This window comes from Panulirus ornatus, chromosome 31, assembly GCF_036320965.1.
Source record: "Panulirus ornatus isolate Po-2019 chromosome 31, ASM3632096v1, whole genome shotgun sequence".
Lineage (NCBI taxonomy): Eukaryota > Metazoa > Arthropoda > Malacostraca > Decapoda > Palinuridae > Panulirus > Panulirus ornatus.
In genome coordinates, this window is record NC_092254.1 from 18006773 (window position 1) to 18016740 (window position 9968).

The window sequence follows — 9968 nt, forward strand, 5'->3', positions numbered from 1 at the left end:
AAGCGTGGCATTGTGCGAGGCGTGGCAGTTGTGCGAGGCGTGGCAGTTGTGCGAGGCGTGGCAGTTGTGCGAGGCGTGGCAGTTGTGCGAGGCGTGGCAGTTGTGCGAGGCGTGGCAGTTGTGCGAGGCGTGGCAGTTGTGCGAGGCATGGCTGTTGTGCGAGGCGTGGCAGTTGTGCGAAGCGTGGCATTTGTGCGAGGCGTGGCAGTTGTGCAAGGCGTGGCAGTTGTGCGAAGCGTGGCATTGTGCGAGGCGTGGCAGTTGTGCGAAGCGTGGCATTGTGCGAGGTGTGGCAGCTATGCGAGGCGTGGTAGTTGTGCGAAGCGTGGCATTTGTGCGAGGCGTGGCAGTTGTGCAAGGCGTGGCAGTTGTGCGAGGCGTGGCATTGTGCGAGGCGTGGCAGTTGTGCGAGGCGTGGCATTTGTGCGAGGCGTGGCAGTTGTGCGAGGCGTGGCAGTTGTGCGAAGCGTGGCATTTGTGCGAGGCGTGGCAGTTGTGCAAGGCGTGGCAGTTGTGCGAGGCGTGGCATTGTGCGAGGCGTGGCAGTTGTGCGAGGCGTGGCATTTGTGCGAGGCGTGGCAGTTGTGCGAGGCGTGGCAGTTGTGCGAAGCGTGGCATTTGTGCGAGGCGTGGCAGTTGTGCAAGGCGTGGCAGTTGTGCGAGGCGTGGCAGTTGTGCGAGGCGTGGCAGTTGTGAGAGGCATGGCAGTTGTGCGAGGCATGGCAGTTGTGCAAGGCGTGGCAGTTGTGCGAGGCGTGGCAGCTATGCGAGGCGTGGCAGTTGTGCGAGGCGCGGCAGGTTTGCTGTCCACTATTAGGTTAATCAGACGTATTCATTATCGACGTTGTAAATGTAAGTCATGGAGAAGGGAGGTCAAATGACTGATGGCTGGACAGAAGGGACGTGTATGATGCAGACCAATGTTAGCACGTGTACATGGCTGAGGTTAGCAGCAAGACACGTGTACATGGCTGAGGTTAGCAGCAAGACACGTGTACATGGCTGAGGTTAGCAGCAAGACACGTGTACATGGCTGAGGTTAGCAGCAAGACACGTGTACATGGCTGAGGTTAGCAGCAAGACACGTGTACATGGCTGAGGTTAGCAGCAAGACATGTGTACATGGCTGAGGTTAGCAGCAAGACAAGTGTACATGGCTGAGGTTAGCAGCAAGACACGTGTAAATGGCTGAGGTTAGCAGCAAGACACGTGTACATGGCTGAGGTTAGCTGCAAGACACGTGTACATGGCTGAGGTTAGCAGCAAGACACGCGTACATGGCTGAGGTTAGCAGCAAGACACGTGTACATGGCTGAGGTTAGCAGCAAGACACGTGTACATGGCTGAGGTTAGCAGCAAGACACGTGTACATGGCTGAGGGTAGCAGCAAGACACGTGTACATGGCTGAGGTTAGCAGCAAGACACGTGTACATGGCTGAGGTTAGCAGCAAGACACGTGTACATGGCTGAGGTTAGCAGCAAGACACGTGTACCCTGTATGGCACTGTACCCTGTATGACACTGTACCTTGTATGGCACTGTACCCTGTATGGCACCTTACCCTGTATGACACTGTGCCCTGTATGGCACTGTACCCTGTAAGGCACTGTACCCTGTATGGCACTGTACCCTGTATGGCACTGTAACCTGTATGACACTGTGCCCTGTATGGCACTGTACCCTGTAAGGCACTGTACCCTGTATGGCACTGTACCCTGTATGGCTCTGTACCCTGTATGACACTGTGCCCTGTATGGCACTGTACATTGTAAGGCACTGTACCTTGTATGGCACTGTACCCTGTAAGGCACTGTACCCTGTATGACACTGTACCCTGTATGGCATTGTACCCTGAATGGCACTGTACCCTGTATGACACTGTACCCTGTATGACACTGTACCCAGTAAGGCACTGTACCCTGTATGGCACTGTACCCTGTAAGGCACTGTACCCTGTATGGCACTGTACCCTGTATGGCACTATACCCTGTATGGCACTGTACCCTGTATGAAACTGTACCCTGTATGGTACTGTACACTGTAAGGCACTGTCCCCTTTATGGTACTGTACTCTGTATGACACAGTACCCTCAATGGCACTGTACCCTGTATGACACTGTACCCTGTATGGCACTGTACCCAGTAAGGCACTGTACCCTGTATGGCACTGTACCCTGTAAGGCACTGTACCCTGTATGGCACTGTGCCCTGTATAGCACTATACCCTGTATGGCACTGTACCCTGTATGACACTGTACCCTGTATGGTACTGTACACTGTAAGGCACTGTCCCCTTTATGGTACTGTGCTCTGTATGACACAGTACCCTCAATGGCACTGTACCCTGTATGACACTGTACCCTGTATGGCACTTTACCCTGTATGACATTGTACCCTGAATGGGACTGTACCCTGTATGACACTGTACCCTGTATGGCACTGTACCCTGTATGGCACTGTACCCTCTATGACACTGTGCCCTGTATGGCACTGTACCCTGTATGACACTGTAGCCTGTATGGCACTGTACCCTGTATGACACTGTAGCCTGTATGACACTGTGCCCTGTATGGCACTGTACCCTGTGAGGCACTGTACCCTGCATGGCACTGTACCCTGTATGACACTGTACCCTGTATGGTACTGTACCCTGTAAGGTACTGTACCCTGTATGGCACTGTACCCTGTATGGCACTGTACCCTGTATGATACTGTACCTGCATGACATTGTACCTTGTATGACACTGTACCCTGTAAGGCACAGTACCCTGTATGGCACTGTACCCTGTATGGCACTGTACCCTGTATGCCACTGTACCCTGTATGACACTGTACCCTGTATGACACTGTACCCTGTATGACATTGTAACTTGTATGACACTGTACCCTGTAAGGCATTGTACCCTGTATGACCTGTACTCTGTGTGACACTGTACCCTGTATTGCACTGTACCCTGTATGACACTGTACCCTGAATGACACCGTGCCCTGTATGGTACTGTACCCTGTATGACACTGTACCCTTTATGGCACTGTACCTTGTATGACACTGTACCCTGTATGACACTGTGCCATGTATGACACTGTACCCTGTGTGGCAATGTACCCTGTGACACTGTGCTCTGTATGGCACTGTACCTTGTATGGCATTGCAACCTGTATGACACTGTACCCTGTATGGCACTGACTGATGTGTGACACTGTGCACTATATGGTAATGACTCATAGTGAACCACTATAGACTGCACGATACTGACTGAGACATGGGCAAAACGGAAAGTGGATGGAGAGAGATGGGTGATTATTGGTGCATATGCACCTGGGCATGAGAAGAAAGATCATGAGAGGCAAGTGTTTTGGGAGCAGCTGAATGAGTGTGTTAGTTATTTTGATGCACGAGACCGGGTTATAGTGATGGGTGATTTGAATGCAAAGGTGAATAATGTGGCATTTGAGGGAATAATTGGTGTAATGGGGTGTCCAGTGTTGTAAATGGAAATGGTAAAGAACTCGTAGATTTGTGTGCTGAAAAAAGGACTGGTAACTGGTGAACATGGTTTAAAATGAGAGATATACATAAGTATACGTGAATGACCTGTCTCTTAGAATGCGCCAGGTCATAGTAAATGGGAAAGAAATGAAAATGTAGAGAGTTCCAAAGCTTCGACGTGTAGGAAAAGTAGCAGGTATCAAAACGGCCCACCTTTGAGTTCCTGATGGCCACACAATCATGTGACGCAGCAGCTTACCAAGTACTGTGTGTTCTAGCTTGTGGTGGGGCACCCAAGCAGTCACCAACAGGGAGCAAAAACCAAAGTGATGCCTGTAGAAGAGGAAAAGTGAACCAACATTGCAGAGCAGGACAAGCGGGTCAAGTTTGCAAGTTAGACTTGGACAGTTTATAAGTCGTATCGCTTTCGATTCAACACTGTCAAGTAAAGATACAGAGCTGGAACCATCCCAAAAATGAAAGTAGTACTCCATACAAGGACGAATCAGTCTCTTGTATAAACGGATTAATTTTTCATAAAAGAAATTTCGACATTTGATAAGGACACCCAATCTTATTAGAGGCAGACTTAGCTATTCCTGTAACGTGGGGTTTCCAAGAAAGAGTCGATGTTACAATAATACCAAGTATGTCCATTGAGTAAGAAGGGGATTTACAGGACCGTCAAAGGAAAGACGAGAGTTGTGAGACGTTTTTGAAAGAGAGTTGGGTAGAAACTGGGTCATGGAAGCATTAACTTAACAAGATTTCGTGTACCTCACTGAGATATCCTGTCCAAAAGTCAGTTTATTAAGAAAGTTGTGTCAAGACGACATGCAGATCGAGTGCGAAAAGAGGGAGCATGTCGACCCCGGTATACCACATCGTTTCAATTCACTCTATTCCTTGCACGCCTTTCACCCTCAGAATCTTTTTCACTCCATCCTTCCACCTCCAATTTGGTCTCCCACTTCTCCTCGTTCCCTGCACCTCTGACACATATATCCTCTTGGTCATTCTTTCCTCACTCATTCTCTCCATGTGACCAAACCATTTCAATACACCCTCTTCTGCTCTCTCAACCACACTCTCTTTATTTCCACACATCTCTCTTACCCTTTCATTACTTACTCGATCAAACCACCTCACACCACACATTGTCCTCAAACATCTAATTTCCAACACATCCACCCTCCTCCGACAGGCCTATCTATAGCCCACGCCTCGCAACCATACAACATTGTTGGAACCACTATTCCTTCAAACATACCCATTTGTGTTTCTGTAGGAGAGATTCTTTTGGTTTGAAAACTTACTTGGATTTCCCCATTTCTTTTGTTCTGTTAATAATTATTCCTTTTTTTGTATCATTTGTTCTTTTAATGCAAATAGTTTTTATCCATGTGTTTAATTTCATCTCCAAACTGTAGAGTGGCATTGTCCATATCTTGGAACAAGAAATTAGCGACAGTTTATGAGTTGGGTCTTGTTGTAGACAGTTTATGAGTTATGTCTTCTTGTAGATAGTTTATGAGTTGGGTGCTGTAGACAGTTTATGAGTTGGGTCTTGTTGTAGATAGTTTACGAGTTGGGTCTTGTTGTAGACAGTTTATGAGGTGGTTCTTGTAGTAGACAGTTTATGAGTTGGTCTTGTTATAGACAGTTTATGAGGTGGTTCTTGTTGTAGACAGTTTATGAGGTGATTCTTGTTGTAGATAGTTTATGAGCTGGGTCTTGTTGTAGATAGTTTATGAGCTGGGTCTTGTTGTAGATAGTTTATGAGCTGGGTCTTGTTGTAGATAGTTAATGAGCTGGGTCTTGTTGTAGAAAGTTTATGAGTTGGGTGTTGTTGTAGACAGTTTATGAGTTGGTCTTGTTATAGACAGTTTATGAGGTGGTTCTTGTTGTAGACAGTTTATGAGTTGATCTTGTTATAGACAGTTTATGAGGTGGTTCTTGTTGTAGACAGTTTATGAGGTGGTTCTTGTTGTAGACAGTTTATGAGTTGATCTTGTTATAGACAGTTTATGAGTTCGGTCTTGTTGTAGATAGTTTATGAGTTCGGTCTTGTTGTAGATAGTTTATGAGCTGGGTCTTGTTGTAGATAGTTTATGAGTTCGGTCTTGTTGCAGATAGTTTATGAGTTGGGTCTTGTTGTAGATAGTTTATGAGCTGGGTCTTGTTGTAAATAGTTTATGAGTTCGGTCTTGTTGTAGATAGTTTATGAGCTGGGTATTGTTGTAGATAGTTTATGAGCTGGGTCTTGTTGTAGATAGTTTATGAGCTGGGTCTTGTTGTAGATAGTTTATGAGCTGGGTCTTGTTGTAGATAGTTTATGAGCTGGGTCTTGTTGTAGATAGTTTATGAGCTGGGTCTTGTTGTAGATAGTTTATGAGTTCGGTCTTGTTGCAGATAGTTTATGAGCTGGGTCTTGTTGTAGATAGTTTATGAGTTGGGTCTTGTTGTAGATAGTTTATGAGTTCGGTCTTGTTGCAGATAGTTTATGAGCTGGGTCTTGTTGTAGATAGTTTATGAGTTGGGTCTTGTTGTAGATAGTTTATGAGCTGGGTCTTGTTGTAGATAGTTTATGAGCTGGGTCTTGTTGTAGATAGTTTATGAGTTCGGTCTTGTTGCAGATAGTTTATGAGCTGGGTCTTGTTGTAGATAGTTTATGAGTTGGGTCTTGTTGCAGATAGTTAATGAGTTCGGTCTTGTTGCAGATAGTTTATGAGCTGGGTCTTGTTGTAGATAGTTTATGAGTTGGGTCTTGTTGCAGATAGTTAATGAGTTCGGTCTTGTTGCAGATAGTTTATGAGCTGGGTCTTGTTGTAGATAGTTTATGAGCTGGGTCTTGTTGTAGATAGTTTATGAGCTGGGTCTTGTTGTAGATAGTTTATGAGTTCGGTCTTGTTGTAGATAGTTTATGAGCTGGGTCTTGTTGTAGATAGTTTATGAGTTCGGTCTTGTTGCAGAGAGTTTATGAGTTCGGTCTTGTTGCAGATAGTTAATGAGTTCGGTCTTGTTGTAGATAGTTTATGAGTTCGGTCTTGTTGCAGATAGTTTATGAGTTCGGTCTTGTTGCAGATAGTTTATGAGTTCGGTCTTGTTGCAGATAGTTTATGAGTTCGATCTTGTTGCAGATAGTTTATGAGTTCGGTCTTGTTGCAGATAGTTTATGAGTTGGGTCTTGTTGTAGATAGTTTAGGATTGTAGTCTGGCCAAAATGTTCGTGGAGGAGAAGTGGAAGCTTTGGTGGTGAATGAGTTAGTTGGTGAGGAATTGGAAGGCTCTGTGTCTGAGGTAGGACCAGAGTGAAGTGAACGTGATGGAGGTACTGTGTCTGAGGTAGGACCAGAGTGAAGTGAACTTGATGGAGGTACTGTGTCTGAGGTAGGACCAGAGTGAAGTGAACTTGATGGAGGTACTGTGTGTGAGGGAGGACCAGAGTGAAGTGAACTTGATGGAGGTACTGTGTCTGAGGTAGGACCAGAGTGAAGTGAACTTGATGGAGGTACTGTGTGTGAGGTAGGACCAGAGTGAAGTGAACTTGATGGAGGTACTGTGTGTGAGGGAGGACCAGAGTGAAGTGAACTTGATGGAGGTACTGTGTCTGAGGTAGGACCAGAGTGAAGTGAACTTGATGGAGGTACTGTGTGTGAGGTAGGACCAGAGTGAAGTGAACTTGATGGAGGTACTGTGTCTGAGGTAGGACCAGAGTGAAGTGAACTTGATGGAGGTACTGTGTCTGAGGTAGGACCAGAGTGAAGTGAACTTGATGGAGGTACTGTGTCTGAGGTAGGACCAGAGTGAAGTGAACTTGATGGAGGTACTGTGTCTGAGGTAGGACCAGAGTGAAGTGAACTTGATGGAGGTACTGTGTCTGAGGTAGGACCAGAGTGAAGTGAACTTGATGGAGGTACTGTGTCTGAGGTAGGACCAGAGTGAAGTGAACTTGATGGAGGTACTGTGTATGAGGTAGGACCAGAGTGAAGTGAACTTGATGGTAAAGAAAATGTTGATGAAACATTTCCAACCTCAAAGTTAACATGAGTTTGAGCTGCAGTTCAGCACCTTGTTAGTTTTAATGTTAACCTTGAATACCTGCAGTTCCAACTAGAAATTGTTAAAACTAACAGACAGACTGAACAAGCTAGACTTAACGTACAGGGACAACGGGAACGGCCTGAACAGATTAGACTAACTATGGAACCAGACAGAATACGACAGGTTGAGCCAACGTCAATACCTGAGTTTGATTTTTTCAAAACACGTAAAGTTTGTGCCAAAGTTCTGTGAAGATGACGTAAGTAGGTTCTCCCCATGCTTCAAAATGTGGCCAATTATCACTCTTGGTCTTTTCGTTACAAACTGTGAGGTTCAGGTTGCATACGCATCGTTGTCTAGTGAACAATGTAGTGATTATGAAGTAGTAAAGTATGTTGTCAGGAAAGCTTATGAATTGATTCCAGAAGCTGACAGACGCAAGTTTAGGAACATTTATAAGAATTCTGACCAGACCTATGTAGAATATTTTCGTGAAAAGGGCGATTCATTAAGGCAGTGTCTACGCTCCGAACAAGCTGTGAGTCTGAGGAACTTAAAGGATGAATGCTACTGGAGGAATGTGAGTGTAGTGTGCCGCTGGAAGTCACGAACTATTTGTTTGAAAGAGAAGTAAACGTGGCAGGGTGAGGACCCGTTTAAGGGGAACTCTAAAGCGTCTTTGTCTATGGTTATGTGTCAAGTTTTAGAGTGAGGAAAGAGGTGAGAGTATTGAGTGATTCTGGTGAGGTGTAGTGTCTCATGTTAGAGAGTTTGGTGTCTGTGGGACGAGTCTTGTTAGACGGGATGTGGAGTCTCAAGGCAGCTCCACCGACTAATGTGTGTGTGGGAAGAGATCTCTTCATGGGACCTACTCTTGTAGGGATCGTGGATAAGTTACCTGTCTCGGGAGTGGACTTTGTGTTAGGTAATGACCTAGCGGGAGTCCAATGCTGGTGTTGTCTGTGAGACCGGTAGAGTCCAGGGAGACAAAACAGCTTGAAGAAGAAATACAACAGTTATTCCCAGTGTGCGCAGTCACCAGGTCCATGACAGCTGATAAGGCAGATGGTGTGCATTAGGAGACAGAGGTTGAGACAGAGTAATTGAAACCATCATCCTCTGAGTATGAGACCAGTCAAGTCGTGCTGTGTGATACCTGCTATGCTGGTTAACACGGACGTGCGTTGGAGCAGCTGGGTGAGGTGGAGCAGCTGGATGAGGTGGAGCAGCTGGGTGAGGTGGAGCAGCTGGGTGAGGTGGAGCAGCTGGATGAGTTGGAGCAGCTGGGTGAGATGGAGCAGCTGGGTGATACTTTCTTTATCCCAATACATCGAACCTTCGGAACTCTGTATCTCCTCAAGTTTTTCCCACTAAGTATGACCTCGAACACATAAATATGTTTCAAATTTTTCAAGATTCGTAAATAATTTCCCTTTTATCTTTATCATAATTCTCTCTCTACTTCATTAAGGCCAGATCTTGATGTGGACTTTTGTCCCTGACTGGGAACTTCAACGCAAAACAATAAAAAAAAATTGCTAATACAAAAAACTTTCATTTATCCTCAGGTAAATTTAAATCACATCCTGTTATCCACCAAATGATTATGAAGAATTACCAAAAAGAGGAACCATAACAAAAGTAGTTAAATACACATGTCATTAACCTGGCCAACATTCCACAAAACAACCCCCTTAACCAGATGGCACCCCCACTTCCCCTTTAACGGTCAGGCAAGTGTATGATTCGGTATGGCGCTGACAAGATGGAGTCTGTGTGGTGCTGGAGGAACTTCAAAACTTTATGAACTGTTTCCACCTGAGGTATACTGTTTCCGTAAAACAGTTAAACAGCAGATATGGAAAAATGGCTGTCTCCCGCGTTTGCGAGGTAGCGCAAGGAAACAGACGAAAGAAATGGCCCAACCCACCCCCATACACATGTATATACATACACGTCAACACACGCAAATATACATACCTACACATCTCAATGTACACACACATATACACACGCAGACACATACATATATACACATGCACATAATTCACACTGTTTGCCTTTATTCATTCACATCGCCACCTCGCCACACATGGAATAACATCAGCCTCCCCCCTCATGTGTGCAAGGTAGCACTAGGAAAAGACAACAAAGGCCCCATTCGTTCACACTCAGCCTCTAGCTGTCATGCAATAATGCCCGAAATCACAGCTCCCTTTCCATATCCAGGCCCCACAGAACTTTCCATGGTTTACCCCAGACGCTTCACATGCCCTGATTCAATCCATTGACAGCACGTCGACCCCGGTATACCACATCGATCCAATTCACTCTATTCCTTGCCCGCCTTTCACCCTCCTGCATGTTCAGGCCCCGATCACTCAAAATCTTTTTCACTCCATCTTTCCACCTCCAATTTGGTCTCCCACTTCT